This window comes from Manis javanica, chromosome 15 (assembly GCF_040802235.1).
Source record: "Manis javanica isolate MJ-LG chromosome 15, MJ_LKY, whole genome shotgun sequence".
Lineage (NCBI taxonomy): Eukaryota > Metazoa > Chordata > Mammalia > Pholidota > Manidae > Manis > Manis javanica.
The window spans coordinates 53,245,205-53,265,228 of record NC_133170.1 but is presented as its reverse complement, the minus strand read 5'-3'; the positions used below and the strand labels follow the sequence as shown (position 1 = coordinate 53,265,228).

At 40.7% G+C, this 20,024-nt stretch overlaps 1 long non-coding RNA gene across 7 annotated transcripts in view; it reads left to right on the top strand.

Moving 5' to 3' along the window:
• The window catches only part of LOC108391860 (uncharacterized), a 109,652-nt gene extending 91,449 nt beyond the window's left edge, over nt 1-18,203 (top strand). For 3 of the 7 annotated variants that reach the window (XR_012125467.1, XR_012125468.1, XR_012125463.1), the window contains 2 exons: nt 15,870-15,950; nt 17,059-18,203. This is a non-coding gene — a long non-coding RNA (uncharacterized lncRNA). The other 4 variants (XR_012125469.1, XR_012125466.1, XR_012125464.1 and 1 more) reach the window with 4 other exon arrangements.
• The last annotated feature ends 1,821 nt before the right edge of the window (nt 18,204-20,024 follow it).

Genomic DNA, 20,024 nt, shown 5'->3' with positions numbered 1-20,024 from the left:
CGTGGGCTCTACAGATAGTCATGGGTTTGAATTCTCCTTCTGTCACTTAGTAGCTCTGATTTTGGACAAGTTGTTTGACTTCTTTGGGCTTTAGTATCCTCTTCCATAAAAAGGATGGTTGTTAAGGATTTAGATGACTTAGTACCTGTGACATGACCCAGTTCCCCTTCCACCTTTCCCCTACCTCCACATCCCACACTGTCTTTAAATAACAGGCTTCATCCACCTTTCGTAAATGTGGAGACAGTGGTTCATGAGGCCGATGGCCCAAAAGGTACAGTTTGGGCTAAGCTTTGAGATGGACAGCTGTTGTCCTTCCTGTCTGGCATTCTCCCCTGCTTCTCTGAATAGAGAGATCGACCACTGCCTGGCCCCTTGTTCTTTTACTGCCCCAGTGATCACAATTAATTTGCCTAGTAGTGGGCACCTATATCCACTTTAGCAAACAGGTCATACATCTGGATTTTTCACATTGGATCTGCAGAAAAGAGCTCTGTATCATGGTGAAGCTGGGGTAAAGATTCAGAGGACTTGGACATCAATCATGTGGAGGAAGAAGGACTTCAATGACCAAAAATGAAACCATCACAGAAAGACACAGAAATGAGCTAGAGAATGTCTTTGCAACATTCAGGTCCCTAGATGTAGCTTTCCTGGGACTTAACTCCATTCCTACTCTTTCTTTGATTGGTTGAGATGCCCTAATCTCATCCACTGAATGCTGCCTTTATCTAAGTGTTTCTGTGCAGTAGGCATGTATCATGAGCATGTTACCTTCCTTACACATTTCACTTAAGGAATAAATATTATATGTGAGGCCCCTGACTCTTAGTAGATACATGTGTGTTATCTTTACATGAGTTTAAATACAGGATCTGCCATGTATTAGATGAGACATATATCCATCTTCCTGTGGATAAATCATTAATCTGTAAGATAGCTCTAATAATAACTCTGTTACAGAGCAGTTATTGGTATCCTATTAATGCTATTAAGTAAAATAAACCTCAGCGTGTGAAAGTATATTGTATGTTAAGAGATGCTATGCAAAGATGTGATAAAGGGGCCCGGAAGCGGTTGATCATACTATGGTACACCTTCCACAATTCTGAGGCTTGTTTAAGGAAATCTTTGCATCACACTCTTCCTCAGCATATGCCTGTGACAGGACTGGCCCTTCTCAGGTCTTCTTTCAGCACTAAACATCTAGCCTTTAAGTGGTATACCTACTTTGGAAAACTATCTGGCAGTATGCACTAAAACTGAACATAGATGTCCCCTTTGACCTGGAAATTCCACTCACAGGTGTGTGCCCACAGAAATGCAAACTTTACTCACCAGAAAGCATGTGCAAGAATGTTCACAGCAGTCCTCTGATAACAGCCCCAAGTTGGCAACAACCCAATGCTCATCAACAATGATAAACATATTGAAGAATACTCAACTAGTGGAGTGCTATGCAAGCTGTTGCTACAGATGCAGGCCATGGAAGGTTCTCATAAACATAAAGTTGCATCAAGTAAGACACAAAAGAGAGCACACTGTCCTTTTTGCACACTGATTCCATTTGTATAATGTTCAAAACCAGGGGCAAGAGGGGGATTCCTCCCAGTGAAGTAGCGATTAGAACAAGGCGTAAGGGGAAGATGCTGAGGCTGGTTACACAATGTGTTCAGTTTGTGAGAAATCAGAGAATCGTATTGAAAAACTTACAAATTGTGTACTTTTCTGTGTGTTATTTTATCTGAAAGTTTACTAAACAGTACAAATAAAGGCAAAATATGTTTCTAGGCCTTGAATCACTAGCTTCTCACTTACTAACAGCAGACACATTTCTTCCTGCTGCCCCATATGTTTCAAAGGGAGCCCTCGTAATGGGATCTTACTTGGAATTCTGTTTCCCTGTATTGTGTCCCTTTCCTTTTGGTATGGTTCACTTAAGTTTTTAACATTTTAACTGTATTTTAAAGCCGTTCCCTTTCCTTCTCTCTGGCCCACAGGAATAGCACTGTTTTCAAAATCTGAAGCCCTTCTTTGCTTCTATTCTTGTTTTTTAAAGGCTCATACTCTAGCATACCCTTCAAGAATTTTTCTTGCAGTGCCAACTCTTGTTAGAGATGTGGAAGGCATTGAGAATCCATCAGCCAAATACATCCATTGTTCAACAAACATTGTCTTGTTTTACCTTGATTAAGGAAATCCCACCCAGGAAGACTCTCCATTCAGCTAACCTCCAAGCTAGACCTGGGCTGTTCCATCATTGTCCTGTCATGTTTCCCTTAACAGGTCTCATCTTTCTCGTGACTTCTCTTTAGATTGATCAAATACCCTGGTTTGCCCAGGACAGTCCTGGTTTAATCCTATTGGTCTGGTAAAATTATCTGTAGCAGGTTGACTAGTGGTCCCCTCTAGAGAGAGATATGTCCCCTGGGAACCCTCATAATGGGATCTTATTTGGAAAAAAAGGTATTTGCAGATGCAATTCAGGTAGAGTTCTCAAGGTGAGATTGGTCTGGATAAGGTAGGATGGGCCCTAAATTCAATGATTAGTGTCCTTATAAGAGAAGAAAAGAAGAAGACACACAGACGTAAAGAAGGCAATAGGAAGAGTAAGGCAGAAACTGGAGGGACACAGTGACAAGCCAAGAAACACCAAGGATGGCTGGGAGCCACAGACGCTAGGAAGAGGCAAGGAATTTCCTCCTCCGAATCCCACAGAGGCTTCTAGCCTTGCAAACTATAGAAGGACAAACTCCTGTTGTTTCAAGCCACCAAGTCTGTGGTAATTTGTTATGACAGCCCTATGAAACTAACAAGTTATTTATAGCACCCCTTTTGGTCTCAAAAGTGTCCCACTTTGCATGATAAATTATATGGTTACCTTGCTTCTCTAGGAGTCTTTATTCTGTAAATTTCCCAAGAAACATACTTCTTTTATATATATATATATTTACTTATACATACTTCTCAAAATATAATTTCTCATAACCTTGTATAGATGCTCTATCCGTAGCTTTAAAATGATACCTGTTAGTACTTTCTTGTATCTCAAATTCCTGTTTGGAAGTAATCTTATTTACTCTCTGCTACTGACTTCTTCTGGCAAAGTCTTGATATTTTCCCAGTCCCAATTTTCAGAGTAGAACTTTCTCAAAGCAAAACTCTTCTCTATTTATTGGGCCAAAGTTCTGCGATTAACTTAAACTATTCAGAAATTTCTCTTGCTCTGTTTCTGCTCCTCTCTGTTTCCAAAGACCCAAGTATTCTGTGCACAGCTTTCTTTAAGGCATTTTAGCTCATTGTGTTTGTGTTTTTGTCTTTCAAATTTCATGCCATTGCAGTTCCAATAAAAGTTATATTTCCAATGTGTTAATAGGCTACAGGCCATTGCGTTGACTGTCTTGTTTCATAACATTGCACATCACTGTCTGGTTAAAGTCACAGTCTGTGGCTCCAAAATGTTAAAAAAAGCTAACATGAAACCATGTGATGGCTGATGACTCTAGAAATTGGGGAAACCATCCCATTTCCCCACAGTTTTTCTTATGATCTACATGTAACCTAAGACAACATGAGGAGGAATTAGGGCAGCCAATCTACATTGCCTAAGTATGACTGGCGTAACAACTTAAGGTTAGATCATCTTCTGGTTTATAGCTCTGGCCGTGAACCAACACAAATGGGATAAAACTATTTCACCTACTCAAAGATCTGTGAGCAGATGCTTTGCCTTTTATGGTGTAAGTTTCAGTTTAGACTAAAAAGTTAATTAGTCTTTGGGACATTCCGCCCCACCCCCGTATACTTTCTCCTCCCTCCTTGTGTAATCTCATTCAGTCTCATGGCTTGATGTCTGTCAAGAAACTGCTGATCCCCACATTTGCATTTCCTTCTCCAACCTTCCTCTTGAACTCTAGAACCAACTGCTCACTACACTCAACACCTCAACTTAGATCTCCAAGAAACTTCTCAAACTTAATGCATTCAAAACTAAGCTTATGATCTTCCTCCCCAAACCTACTGTACTTCATGAAGTAGCAAGTCTTTTCTTCCAGTTTCCTAAGCTAAAAACCTTAGAGTTACCTGTAACTCTTCTTTTTCTCCCTTCACTTACATCCTAGTGATCAGGAAACCCTACTGACTTCCATTTAAAGCATATTCCCACATTGACCACCCTTTATTACCTCTATTTTGATGACCTTGGTCCCAGGGAGCATCATCTCTCATCTATGATAATGTAGCAGTGCTCTAACCAGTCTCCCTACTTTCACATTTTCCCCTATGTTCTATTCTTAACACAAAAGATAAAGATTTTTTGCAAACATAATTCAGATTATAAAACCTTCAGATGACTTCCCGTCTAACTCAGGCAAATCTGCACAATTGTAACAAATCCCTGTATTATTTTTTCTATCTCATACCTCCCTGACCCGTCCATTTCTCTCCTCTTTGCTTATTGTCCCAGCCTCACTGGCCCCCTTGCCATACTTTTTTTTTTTTTAATAAACAAACTGTTTCCTATGCCTGCAATGTTCTTCTACTCCCCTTTCCTGATAGCTGTATGGCTCAATCCATCATCTCCCTTAAGTCATTGCTCTCATATAATCTTTTCAATGTGACCTAGTTTTACCAAGTCACTTTATATTGGAAACCTTCCTCCAACCTCTGGAATTCCTAATCTTCCTTTATTTTTTGTTCACTGGTATATTCTAAGAAATTAGAGCAGTGTCTGACACTCAGTAAGTCCATATGAAATGTTTGTGTACTTCAATGAATGGATGTTGATATAATTCTTGCTAAAGCCAATCTGTGCCCATAAAAACAGTTTAGGGTAATTGGCAGAGGCTCCCACAGCCCATGCCTGTTAAAAAATGACTGCATAACTGCCATAGAAGCTGCTACAAATTAAGAAGATAAAAAACCAGAGAGGTTTGAGTTTATGGAACACTGAAGCTTAAAGTCTAATCTTCCTGCCCTAACTGAACCAATCACCTTCATGTCTCCGTGGACTCCTTGGTTATTTCAGTCTCTGGATATCAGGGCTTACAACTATCTGTCAAGGTTCCCAGTTGGTTCACTAATTGGGAGTTTTATGAAACAGCAAATAGCACTCCTCTCTTGCCTTTCTGAGCTCAAAAATAGTAGGTGTTTTTTAATAGCAATAGGTAAATGAATTAGGTGGACATCAAAATATCAGCATTATTTGGAGTAGAGAAGTCAGCTTGGATGTATGACTACAAGCAGGTTTCCCAATATATCTTCAATTCCTTTTTATTTCTCCATGAATAAAATATACCACAACTCTGCAGGTCGCTTGAAGAGTTTAAAGTACTGAGTCCTGAGGCTTTATGTCCTGCTATGTGGGGAGGGAGGGAGAGTTGTTAGGAATAAAGATCCATTTTTATCTATTGCCAACTTTCACTATGGGGGCAATTGTAAGTAAAGAATAAGTCTTTCAGAATGAACATGTCCGTAGTTTCCCAGGCTGACATAGCCCAGCACATTCCATCAAATAAGAGAACCTTGTAAACTCTCTATGATCTTGATTTCTTTATTATCCTACTTTTATATAACTTCCAAAAGATTGAAGAGGGAAGGAATAAAACAGCTGCCAGTTCGTCCAGCTAATTATGTTCCCCTCCTCTTGTCCTGCCTCCTCTCCTCAGCCACCTTGTTTGTTCCCCTTCCTGACTGCAGTCTTCCTCTATGATCTAAGAAAAAGGGAGCGGAAACTTTTGGCTTCTTGAATTTCTCTAGTTTCCTCTCCCCTCCCCTCCTCCCTTATTCCATTCCACTCCCTTCCATTTACTCCCCTCCTTCTCGGTTCCTCCTTCTCTCTTCTTCTCCCCTCTGCATCCTTATTTAGAATTTGGGTAGCTTTTATTTATACCACACCCCTTGTTCCCAGATGTTTTAAAGTTAGTTGCAAATGATTATGTCTTCTTGTTCCCCATCATCTTTTCCGAGGATGCTAAATCCCCAAATTCTTGAGTTAACAAGTCACTAACTTACATAAACAAAGGCTGTGAAAAGGCCACCATGAGTGAGGCATTTTAATAGCTATGATTATTTTAGCAGCAAATGCCTTCTGTCACCTTCTCTCCAGCTGACTGAGCTTCAGATGCCATTGGTCGATGAAGTCCTTTAGGATTCAGTTCCAAAACAAAAGTGCAGTCCATGTCTCTAGACGTGTACCTGCTATAAAAACATTCCGAATTTTTCACTTCAAAATTCGTGATGAAAGATCCCAGATGTGTCAACACATTTATGGTATCAGTGGTGATATTTCTGATGTTACTAATATTCACAGATTGAGAAAATGTTTATCATGAAATGTAAAGTACACTATGGAGTTATGTGTATGGGTAAGCATCTGAGAGCAAGAGAAATAACTCTCACACCTCCTTCCACCCCATCCTCACCTTGTACTTGAATCCCCACTCCCCACTGTGGGCTTAAAACTATGCCTTCATCCACCCTTTTCCCACTGACTTTTTTAAAGCTATGGAAATGAGACAACAAACCCAAATACCTGAAGAAATCAGGGAGGTAGTATAAATGAGAGAGCTGTCTGGAAATCTCTAAAGAGTCTATTGCTTTGTCATGGACTCCAAAGTCATCAGTTAGCTAGAGAAGGAGTAGAACAGGAAGGAAATAAGATTTAATGGGAACCTACTATGGTTCAGGCAAGGTGAAAATTACTTCAGTACTCTTAACAAATATTGGTTGAATACCCTAGTACTTCATGCTAGACACTAGGTAAAATGCTTGGGATATACCAGTGAACAAAACAGACAATATAACTAACCTCCAAAACTTATTCTACCTGCAGTCCTCTTATTGAATATTAACTGCCACCCTGCAAGGAAGAAGCATTATTAACACCAATTTCTAGATGAGTCAAAAATGATAGGAACATCTTTGAACCCAAGTCTGGGGGACTGTGAGTCCTCATCCATTCCCACTGTGCCAAATTCCATGCTATGTGCTTTCTGCAGTGGGTAATTACAGAAGGAGGGCATCAAAAGTACCTTCCAGTGATAGCTCTTCATGCCCCACCTACCACTGGTTTCAGAAGGACTGAATCATGGACCACAGAATAGGGTTGGGCTTTTGAGCACAAGCTCTGGACCAGGTCAGATCTGACCTTGAATTGGATACTACCTGGTGACCTGCTCAGATATGAAAAGTGTTACAGCAGGAAAGCAAACCCTTCTTACCTGGACTCCTAGTTCTTAGCTCAAGGCTCTCTCAGTGCATTTGTCTGTTGTCCATCACTGGGCATTCTCTTACTAATAGAGCCAGCTGTCTCAGGAAATTCAGTAGACCATGTGGATACCAGAATAAGAGACCCACTAAGCTGAAATAAGCCAGGCGGAGAAAGACAAGTACCAAATGATTGACTCATCTGTGGAGTATAACAACAAAGCAAAATCTGAAGGAACAAAACAGCAGCAGACTCACAGGACCCAAGAATGGATGAGAGGTTACCAAAGGGAAAGGGGTTGGGGAGGGTGGTGGGAAGGAAAGGAGAAGGGTTTTAAAGGGTATTAGGATTAATGCACATAATATAGGGGGAGCCCGGGGAAGGCAGTATAGCACAGAGAAGACAAATAGTGACTCTATAGCATCTTACTATGCTGTTGGACAATGACTGCTATGGGGTATGTGGTGGGGACTTGATAATAGGGGAATGTAGTAAGCACAATGTTGCTCATGTGAAACCTAAGAAAAGATCGTACATCAATGATATTTTAATAAAAAGAGAAAGAGAGAGACTGACTATGCCAGTTCTAAGTGGGAGAAGTCATGATGTAGACTAGCTGCATTAGAGCCATCTGTTCTTGATATATGCACAGATCTAACAATTATTAACAAGTATTTCACCTCTCTAATATGAGAGAAGGTGGGAAAATATTTGGGCCATTTACAGACAAATGTCTTCCACTCTTCAAGTATTTATGAACAAGTATTGAATTCTATAGATGACAGAGTGAGCTCTTTATTTTCTCCCACAGATCAGTCCCTTGTTTTCTGTTTTATCCCTCGTCAACTCACTTAGTCATCCAAGCTAGAAATCTGAATTTTTAAAACTTTTCTCTCTACTTCTGTCTTTATATTTGTCACCAAGGCTATTTATGACAACTCTGAAATTTCTCAGAATCTCTTGTTCTTCATTTCTGCTGTCTCTGCTGTAGATTCAGCTTGTAACCAATCAATGGCTTGGACAATTATGACAGCCTCCATACTGGTTTCCCTGCTTCCATTTGTTTAGATATTGCTGATTTGAAAACATCTTGGAATACAATTCTGTTCCATCAAGACCTTCAAGGGAACCTTATGATCTTCCAAATAAGTTCAAACTCCTTTGGCAGTTATAATGTTTAAGGCTATGTTTTCATTCAAATTTTCATCAAGCTTCTACTGTTTATTCTCTGGGGGAGAAATAATAAACAAGGACCATTTCCTGCCATTGAAGGAAACTAGGGAGTTTAGTGGAGAATTGTATATATAAAGACAAATGCAATTGTATATATAAAGACAAATGGACTCGATGGTCGAACAAAAATGAGTTGAATCTTGTGCAGGGGGGTCTGGGTTACAGATCCTCTGTTTCTCTCTTCTTTAGCCATTTGGGAAACAAGAGAAAGCTAAGGTCAGGATGAAGCCAATGCTATGAAAAGCAGAGCAAACAGCAATAAATATATAGACGTTAGAACTTTGTTTGAGATGGTACAAGAGTTCAGCGAGGGAGTGGCTAATTCCTATAGGGAATATCTGTTGGTTGATCGTCTACTCTGCGTTCTATACTTTCCTACAAGCCCAGATTATGCTGTATTTTTAGGCACAGAAAATGTGACATAGGCCAAGCCAGTTAGTGTTTCCTTGTCCCTGCTCTTAGTCAATGGTTCAGGGATGGACTTGTGGACTAGGATGGTCAAACAAAAATGAGTTGGGACTTGTGCAGGGAGGTCTGGGTCAGAGATGCTCTGTTTCTCTCTCAGTATGATAGCCCAGAAGTTGCTGAAAGCTATTTGGGAAATAAGAGAAAGCTAAGGTCAGGATGAAGCCAAAGCTATGAAAAGCAGAGCAAACGGATGACAGGGAATGTGTCCTTGATGGTACCGTTCAACTGAGGATCGAGTATTGCTTAGATTCTGCTTTAACTCTGAACTTTTCAGTTAGATGAGCCAATGCATCCTCTTTATAGTTTGTTTAATCGAGACTATATACGGTGTTGATCCCAGTCTTTAATTCTTCTTCTTCTAGAAACTGACTTCTGGGGGCTAAAGAAAGGCCTCTTACCTGGTCTAGATTCTTCCTTATGAGGTCTATATTACTCCTGTGCAACTGTGCTCTTAAATGCTAAAATGGTTGCTTTTTGCCTCAGGACTCGCATCATTCAGGCTCTCTCTCTTCTGCTCAAGCACACGCTCTTTCACATTGACTGTCCTGTTTGTCCCTCTTCAAAATCAATTCCTCGCAATTTATTTTTGGGAAACTATCCCTCTTTTAATCTCAGGCAATATGGCATGAGTGCCTCTGACTGTATCTGATGGCTTTAGGAAAGGGCAGAGACCATGCTTGACTACTGATGTCACTGTTTCTCTCTGGTTACAAATACTAGGTTAGCAGGGGATCTGTGGCCAAGGCTGGTCAATCTGGGTGAATAAACACCATCTCTGGTATATCAAACAGGGTCCAATCAGGAAATAGATACACTTTGTAATTTGAACAGGAAGATTTACTGTAAAGGATTGTGAATGATTTACAGGGAATTAACTAAAAAGGAATATAAGAAAAATCTAAAGGACGTCCTAGGGCTGAGGGAGCACACCCAAGGCAGGAAACAAATGGCTAAATGGGAAATTCTTTCCAAGGCTAGGATCCAGAGCCCAGTGGACAGAGTATGGTTGTAGCCGCTGGATGGTGGAGAGGACTGTTTAGCTACTCAGACCAGAGCTGGTCCAAAGATGGTGGGACATGGCCAGCAAGCAAGAGGTGCCCTGAAATTCACCTATAGGAGATACTGTGGGACTTTCTGGGCGTCAGGCTGGAGTAGAATGGGGATGGGGTTTGGGGACCCAGGGGAATGCTGGGAGGCTGCCACCAGGAAGCTGATAGTAAGTGAGTGGGAGCACCCGAGGACCTTGGAGGCAGCCTGCTGCGGCACTCTCAGAGCTGGCCAGCAGCTGCCACAGGAGTTTGCTCTGTGGGTCTTGCTGCTGGGAAACCGCCTGAGGTGGTGAGCTCCACTGCCTCCTGCACACCAGCCCAGCACAACAGGAGCACGAAGAAGGCCGGCATGCTGGAGCCAGGAGAAGAAGCCCTTACTTTTCTAGGATCCCACCAGCACTTTCTACTGACAAAGCTTGACGTCGGTCCCGATGGCAAGGGGTAAAATTTCCCAGCATCACAAGAAGGACTGTGAAGCCAAGATTTGTAGCTGAAAGACAACAAACTGGTGACCCGAGCACCTGGGATTTCTATGTCAGTGCTGGGGAAGAGCTGAGGAACACTCAGCAAGGTGGTGGCCATCTTGCTGCCAGGAGGGGAAAGCTGATCTTAGTGTAAAGCCAGCAAGAAAAAGCAGAACTGAGAGATGAAGAGAGGAGGGTGGATGACAACGGTATCTGGGCACCTGAATTCAGTGCATGCCTTCAATCCTATGCATTGTGGCAGAGCAAAATCCATGACCCCAAAATATGCCACTTTGACACATGGATTATTTTGAGCTTAAGTTGATCAAGACCCAGCAGACTCAAGAAAAACTTTTACCTCTCCCTCAACTATCTAAAAAACATAAGATAGGGATCCTAGCCCAGAAAGATTGCTATTACCAGAGGTCATTTTTGTCTGAGAGATCTCTCTCTCTCTGTGGCATGGTAAATATCTAATAACCAAACATCTGCTCTTCTTACTGTCCTGTGAATTACTCTCCTGTCTTGAAGCCTCAGCTCCCTGTCCCATTCCTTGGCTCAGGAGGGCACATAAGCCTCAACTGCCAACTGGCCCTGGGGCCTCAGATCTTTGGGGTTCCCATATGCACATAATTAAAGATGATTTTCTTGTTAATCTGTCTTATGTCAATTTAATTCATAGGCCAACCAAAAGAACCCATAAGAATAGAGGGGAAAATACACAGAAACTTCTATTGGACTTCTTAGTTTTAAGCCAATAAATTCCTTGTTTTTCCCTAAGTCAGTTTGAGCTGGATTTATGTGTCCTCCATTCCAATGGCTGCTGATCAAATCTATAATAAATCTTTAAGCATTAAGCTCGGGTGAGTGTTGTCTCTCTAATCTTCAGGTACTGTTCCTCATTCTTTGACTCTGGTTCCTGGATACATCATCCCAAATGCTGACATCATCTAGCACCTGGAAGCTCCATTAGTGTGGGTTTTCCTCTTGAACGGAAAGTGGATGCCACACCTGCATGCAGTACCATGAAAATTCTTCTGTAACATCCTGTGTAATGTGCTTTGCAGATCTATCTCAGCCCTGTATAGTTTAATCATTTCATTCACAGTATATTAATTACAATGGAACACAGAGACTGAGGGAGTTGAATGACAGTAATGGGGAAGATTTCTCAATGGAAGGAGACCCACTGGGGAGTCTTAGCCTTTTTTTCCCAGCTCTGGGGTGATCCTTGGCTGGATGAAATCATTAGAGTGAACTAAGATACTAAACAAAACCCAAGGTAATCCCTGCCCTTTTTTGAACTGAATGATTTTAATCTGAAAGAAGAATGAATAGCTGTAATACAGTTGCATAAACTTAAATGATCACAATTTAAGAAACTGAATTGGTTTTCGTGGGTATTTTTTCCTACTGCTGTTGAAAGGTAATTTGCCTGAAAGTCAAAGACAAGGGGAGAGAATTTTGTTGAGCATACGGTGGTTAGCTCTGTTCCATGGTCTCAAAGTGCCCTTCGCCAGGGCCGGGTCATATCAACATCAGTAACTCATGCAATGTGACAGTGGAGGGAGTGTCTGATGGAGAACATTTCCAAACGTGATAGACCGAAACTGCTCTCAAGTAACCTGGAACTGTTCCCGGAGATGACGGCCTCTGTTACATGTATTTCCTTCTAGGGAAAGATTTCTTCGTTTCCCATATTCCCACAAATTAAACCTAAGTTAAAATATTTGCAGCAGAACAGAACTTACTGTTAGAAGAGACAAACCCATCCATTGATCGCAACAATTTTCAACCTTCTTCAGCTTATTCTACATGACCCTTGAGTTTGAAGTAGGGCTTAAATGTGAAAAAGGAGCATGGAAAAGAGAAAAGGGAAGGAGTGTGGCAAGAGTGAGGAAGAGCTCTTAGAGGATCTTTTTTCAAAGTCAGGAACTTGACACAATAAAGGCAGTTTGAGAATCTTATATCCTGATATTCTTCTACTTTTAGAGAGAGAATTAGGGTGTGACTCTCAGCTGAATATACACCTTGAGAATCCTGAAACATTAGGGTAGATTACTGGGGAGTCCTCCTTCATGAGGGACCACAGACCTTCTTGCACAAAGAGTGCACATGCCAAGATTTGAACCCAAAGCTCTGTAGGAGATAAGTGCTTTGTCTCGTCTGTGGAAAGAGAAACTTCACATTTCTCAGAGGGTAGAAAATTCTTCCCGAGGAAAGAACAGTCTAAAAGATATGCAACGAACACCCCTGAGTGTTGTGCTAGCTTCTGTTTCATACGTGTGACCCTCTTGGGAAGCTCATTCTAAGTTCTCGGAAAAGGTACCTTTAAACTGGATCTTTAAAAGAATCAGTTGGCCCTTAGAAGACCTAAGAGAACCATAATCATTGGCAAGCCTACCTATCCAAGGTAGATGGAAGAACTTTGTTTACTTTATTTGTAATATCCCCAAACTAGGAAGACCCCAACTGTCTATTATTAATTGAATGGATAAAAAAATTGGATATCATCTAACAGAATACTATTCTCCATCAAGAACAAATGAGATAGTAGTACATGTAAAGATAAGGATGAATCTCCAAATAATTATACTGAGTGGAGGAAGGCAGACAAAAAGAACACATACTCTATGATTCCACTTACAGAAGACTCTAAAAGCACAAACAAATCCATAGTAACAGAAAGCAGATCAAGAGTCACTTGAGTATTTGAGGAGGGTGAGGAAGGGTGGGAAGAAGAAATTACAAAGGTGCAGAAGGAAATTCCAGGCAATGATGTTTGTGGTCCTGTCCTGACTGTGGTGATTGCTTTATAGATATTTTCACATGTCAGACGTATCAAATTATATACTTTACATAATGTATGTTAAGTATGTCTCAAGAAAGCTGTTAGGCAAACACACAAACAACTCTGCCCACTCAATGGCCAGGACAATTAAGTTGGATTTTGAGACCTCTTGGAAAAGCAAAAGCTTACCTCCAGGAACAGAATGTGTTTTATGAAAATGGTGAGAATGTCAAAGTGGCATGTTGTCCATGGACCAGCCACGGGACAGCTACATTAGCTTCCAAAGTGGTCAGAGCTGCTGAGTTTGGGACCTTAATAGTAAGACCAAGTGAGATTTTGGAGCTAAATCAACTAACTTTGCTAGTAACATCCAAGTCTTTAGTTATAGGTAAGAAGACTTGAATTGCAGCCAGGGGTGGGAAAAGATCAAAGTGAATATTATGAAGGGTAAATAACTGTGCCCTTGGCATTTAAGCATGAGATTGGGATGCCAGGGATAAACTGGAAGACAGGAAGATCAACTTAATTGCCTGGAGCTACATTTGCTCTGGGTCAGTCCGCCAACAGCAAGGCCTACTTCTTTGTCTTCATTTTTACGAAGGCATTTACCAACCAGGAGTGCATTGCCCCAGGATAGAAGAACCAAATAGGAAGAAACATGAGTTTCCACACCAGGCCATATATAGAAAAAGCAAGACTTCATTGTGGCTCCAGCGGACTGAAGTTAGAGTCAATGGTAAAAATTATTGGGGGCCAGTACTTAATTTAATATAGAAGAAGTTATTAGTAAATGGCGGGTGATATTTTAAAAATGAAATGGGCTGCTTTGTGAGACAGCAATCTCCTTGCCAGCAAGAGCATTGGAGCAGAAGCTAAGTACAGATATTGTTTCTACAGTCTGTGCTCCCTTGAGCTAAATTACGTGTGATTAAATTGATTCATTCAGGAACACAATCTGTCTTATGCAGACCACTGTTAGTTACAACATGATAACTGTGTGTGCATAGGAAAAAAATTTTTGCAGTAGGCATGGTAATACACAGATGTTTTAAGTGGCTGCTTGCTTCATGCAATTGTGAACTGAGTTGCAATTTTGTGCATTTTTGCTGTCTAACTTGAATTGCGTTTATTTTTTAAACAGTATGCAATATAGGTGATGCGGAGGTATATATGAAACTGTGACTTGCTCAGTTAAATTAATTGCCTTTCGACATGACTTTTAATGAAGTGAGTTTTCTCATGATTACTATTTTAACAACTACCGTGTCACACACAGCCCCTGGAGCAGGGCTGGTCACACTGGGCAATATTAGACTAGATCTTCTAAGGTGATTGTCACTTCTTCAGTCAATTGATTCTAATAATCTTAGACAGGGTCATTGATAAGGATGAACTTCCTTCTACTGGGAACATTCCCCTGGCCCCATTTTGCCCTCCTTCCCCATTTTTGGCTGGATTCCTCCTTCGTATTAGTCAGTTTTCAAATCAGAGACTCTGAGAGTACATTTTGGAGGGAAAGGATCAATATTTTGGTTTCTGCTATGTTACAATTTCAGATGCTCTGCAACACCCAAAGAAAGATATGAGTTGAAGGTTGAGTACATGAGTCTGAAGTATGGGGAAGAGAGAGCATAGTATGGGTGGTACCTACCCATGGATAGGGGTAGGGACCTACCATGGAGAAAGGAAGGAGGTGAAGCAGGGAGCCCTCTGGGCTTCCTGACATATGGAGATCTAGTGGAGAGGCCAGGGATGGGACAGCCAGGGAGGCAGGAGGAACTTGAGGTGAGCATCAGGTCACAAAAGCCTGGGGAATAAAATAGTTCCAAAAGCAGGAAAAGGTACATCATTTCTATGCTCTTTTTACCAAAAATGGGTAACTGAATATAATCATGGGGAAACAGCAGGCAAACTCAAATTAAGAAACAGTCTACAAAATAATAAATGGCCTTGGGTCCTCAAGTATATCAAGGACACAGATGATAAGGAGAGAAATAGACTGTTCAAGATTAGAAAGAGTAAAGAGGCATGACAGTGAAATGCAAGGTGTGATCTTGAATTGGACCTGATCTCGAAATTTTTTTCTTTTGCTATAAAAGACATTATTGGCACAATTGGTGAAATTTGGATAGGGTCTATAGATTTGATAATATTTTTATATTGATATTAATTTCCTGATTTTGATAATTCTACTGCAGTTGTATAAGAGGATGTCACTTGTTGTTAAACACAAAAGGGCTGAATATGTTCTCAAAGAGTTCAGAAAAAAATCTCTTTATCATCTGTTTATCACCTGTCTATTGATCATCTATAATCTATCTACCATGAGAAAGACAAAGCAAATGTAAAATTTTAATTTGAAAAAATATGAGTGAAACATATATGATAATGGTTTGTCTTATTTTATAATTTTTCTGTCTGAAATTATTTCCAAATAAACAAAATCTTTAAAATTTTGAAAAATAGAGGAGAAAATGAAAATATAGGTGCATGTTTCTGTCAATCATCATTTTATAGATTGAAATATGTGGCCCTTCTTGGTCCCTAAAACAAGTCTTTTACTTTCATGTGTGGATTTTCATAACCTTTCCATTTTAGAAACTTAGAGCAAGGTCTCCAGACTCAAGGTGCCTTTGACCATTTTTTTTTCCATAAAGGACTTCTAATGATCTTGGATAGAATTGAGCCCTGTTGAAAGAATACTTCTGTATGGTTTATGGGCCTATTCTGCTTGACATGTAAGTCTATTAAAATGACTTTTCTCATGAAGGGATTCTTTGATACATTAGAACAATGATGATATTATTGTTACTCAACCATTTCATTTCAAGAGGCAGAGCTATATATAAGTCATAAGAATGCATTCATAAGAGTTGGAAAGTCTAGCTTTGTGAGATTGACAAGAAGACGTTTTAGTATTAGAACAAGTGCGCTTTCTGAAGAGCATTTCTTTGGGGTCAAGAAAATGACAGCTGGGTTTATAGGATAGTCACATCAGCTCTTTTTCCCTTTAACATTTGCTATTCTATGGAGGCCAAAAAGTATATCTTTGTTTCCCTCCTATTTTCTTGGCCTCTCAGACATCTGAGTGATTCTGTGGTTGTCACTCACCCACAAAGACTTCACATTTACCAGAGGACTTGAGAGCAAATTCCTCAAGCCTTCAAACTATGGGTGATTAGAAAAGTCAGCATTTATTAATTAAGCCGTGAAATGAACACGGACCACAAAATATTTGGAAGATTATTGCAGGATGTGCCCAGCAGCTGTCAAGCATGAAGGACTTCTCTTCCAAGAGAAGCCCTTCAGTCTTCAAGATGTCCAGAGACCCCTCTAGCTAGGTTGCAGTTTTCCCTAGCTGGAGATTTTCTAATATTTCTTAATAGCTAATATAAATCACAAAATTTCATAATGGTAGACAGGCATCCTAGGGTTGGCTTAATATGTATCATCTAGCAATTTGCAGTACAGCCTACAGGGTAAGTCTGCGTAAGTTATTTTGATCAGTTTATGCAGCATAATGATAATCGCTTTTGTAAATTGCTTGTTTTTCCTTTTGTGTGATGGATTCACTGCTCAGCATTTTGAGGGGGCTCAGAGACCCATAACTTTGCAGAAATATTAAGCCATCACCCCTCCATGTTAAAACATGAAAATTCTCATGAATCAAGAAAATGCACTTCATATTTCCACAACTTAAGACAATCACAAGACACCCATCAAAATATCTGTCTGCTGAAAATATTTACTAGCATTTGTTTTGTTTTAGCGTTTCCTAACACAGTCCCCTTGTTGAAAGATAATTATTGTTTTATTCATGAATAGTAATAAAAAAATTTTTTTCAGTCAGATGAATGATCAGCTTCTTCTAGACTGGTGCTCTTCCATCAACTCAGAAGACACGTACCAGAAATGAAGGAGAAATAAATGAAAATAACAGAATGGTGGGCCCTTGCTCAACCTTACCCAAGGCCAATGAATGGAAAGTATTCCATCTTTGCTGTATCTTCCTCAGAGCATCAATAAATATTCAGCAAATAATCCCCGGGTGCCATCCTGTATGCTCTGATGGTGATGAGCCAGAAGGGGTGAACATGGACAATGTACTTGGCTGAGGTTGCCACCCAGTCACATCTCTCACTCTTCTTGGTTGGCTTCTGGAGTGGCTGTAGGTGTTAACACCCATACGAAAATGCACCAAATTCTGTCTTTGTAGTCGTAAATGTCAGTGACTTTTCCTTAACAGTACAGCTTCGTTAGGTAAATATCTCAAACAGAACTCTTGGTCTGATATCCAAGAAAAGACAAGGGGTGACTGAGTTAAAAATGGGTTGCTCCTACTAACGTGACATCTCTTTATGAGCTTAGATTCTTGAAGTTAAAAGAAACTTTAAAAGATGCCTCATGAAATATTTTCTTGGTGTTGAATTTCTCCCCCGACCAATAACTGTCTTGACTTTGGGCTGTTTGTGTTCATATGGCTTGGGATTGGCAATTCACTGCCTCCTAAGAAATCTCTGTAAAAAATCTTTTTGTTATAAAAAAAATGCTTTCTCTTATATTGAGACAAGTACTTTTATTATTGATTTCCTACTGTAGACCAAGGAGTCTTTTACTTCATTTTACACAGCTTGGTGCCAAGATCTAGGAAAACAAGTCTAATTCCTTTTGATGTGATAGGTACTCAAGTACCTGAGGATGGTAATGACATTTTGTCTTTTTCAGGCTAGATATCTTCCACTTTGGACTGGCCCTCATTGTTTGAAGTTTTTTCCTCACCATTTTACCAGTTAACCAGTGTATCTGTAACCCTGATTCATGTACAGACCTGAATACATTCCTTGTTTTACATACCATATATCCATGTGTGTTCCCTAAGATGTAATTAGCTCCTTCTTTTGGCATCTCCACTGTATCATTTACACTGATTTATTTTAATTAGTGTTTATCAAGAAATGATTTACTAAGAACTGTTATATGTTAAAGATAAAACAAAATGAGACATGGTCCTTGACATTGAGTCTATATTTGTATAAGGTCAACAAACACGATAAATACTTGGCTAGTATAATCCAATGTGCTGTGTATTCTAGCAGAAGCACAAAATGCTCTGGGAGCATGGAGGAAGGCTTGATTTTCTCTGCAGGGCTGTGCTGCTGCAGGGGGTAAAGTCAGAAAGCTTCTGTAACAGCATCAGTTGAACTGGGTTATTGAACATGACTAGGGCATTTCCAAGCAAATAAGATAGCAGATGAGTTGGAATCTTGACATATGCTAGGATGACACAAAACAGAGAAAAAGCAGAGATGTGGAAATATGAGATATGTTTCAATAGTGGCTAATGGAGCACCAATCAGGGTCCAAGGACAGAGAGGAAAGTCATGTGGTAGAAAGGAAGAGCAGGGTGGAACCAAGCAGTGAATTCTGGAGAAGGACACTGAGAGTTCATGCAACAGGTCCTCACCACACAAAGCGGGGTCTGAGGACCAGCAGGATCCCTCCCACCTGGGAGCTTGTTAGACATGCAGCATCCCAGAACAGCCAAACTAGACCCGGCGTCCTCACAACTCAATACATCCCTTCAGTTCGCTCCCTGAAGCTTGAGAAGCACTTTGGGGGGTGACAGACTGCCTGTGTGGAGCTTGGAGCAGAAAAAGAGGTAGGAAGGTACATTGTTCAGGTACCGGTGTTTATCTCCTTTAATCCTCACAACGAACTTCTATGACCTTCTCTTTACTGGGAGGAAAGCTAACCCCTGAGGAGTTAATGCCATCACCCAAAGTCATGATTCAATCAGTGGCAGAGTAGTAATTTGGACTCCAGTGTTTTTAACTCCAAAGCATGTCTGACTTCGTTTTGTGACTGAGTGATTTCATCAGTGTTACGGTGCAGAGAGCTGAAGGTGAGGGAGTCCACGGAGGGGACTGGGACAGCTTCCTGCCCCTTGGAAACTGTTTTGCTCTTGTGAAGATCAAAGGAGGTGGTTTAGGGAAAGGGTGTGCTGCGTGGCAGGGAGCGCTTAGGAAATGGTATCTGTTGTTAGTAACTAAGCACTAGAGTTTAGGTTGCACTCCTTTCTCCAGCCTGTGCTTACGTACCCTAGGGTCTCTCTGGTCTCTTGTCCCTTTAACACCCAGATGTTAACTATCTGAGCTGTCATCCTGAGGGACTATGGGGAGCCTGGTCTTTTACTTTATTCCCTCTCCAAATATATCTGAGAATGCCAGGGGATGGTTTACGTATTTGATGAGTCCCACACGGTTTTCATTGTCAGTTTGACCAACCCTCTGTTACATATCTACATCTCAGTGCTATTTCACCCTAACAATGGAGACAGGCATGCTTAGTAATTCCCCAAAGGAAAGTTAAGGTCAAGGTTTGTAAACAAGAGCAGGAAACTACAATGCAGAAACTGTAACTGCACTCTGAACAACTTTTTAGTCTCTGCCACACAGATCTTCCTCCTCAGCTTTGGTTTGCTTGATGTCCAGCATCAGAACCCACCTCTCTCCACATGGGGGCTTTGACCACTTCCAGTCTTCCTTCAAGACAGGCTCCCAGCTGTCTCTTGGGCTCAGCAAGAGGGAAAAAGAGCTCTTACCTCCTGAATTCAAGACTTGTCTTTTTCTTTTCTTCTCCAGGATTTGTAGAAATGGAAATGTTTATTTCCTTTAGAGGAATTTACACTCTCTGGCCTAGGGTTGTAAATTGGCCTCCATGTCTAAATTAGGCAACTGCAGTACTCAACATTTAATATCCTGTTTGGCTGATGCAAGCTAAAATAACACCAGGGGGAGGGGGGGATACCAAAC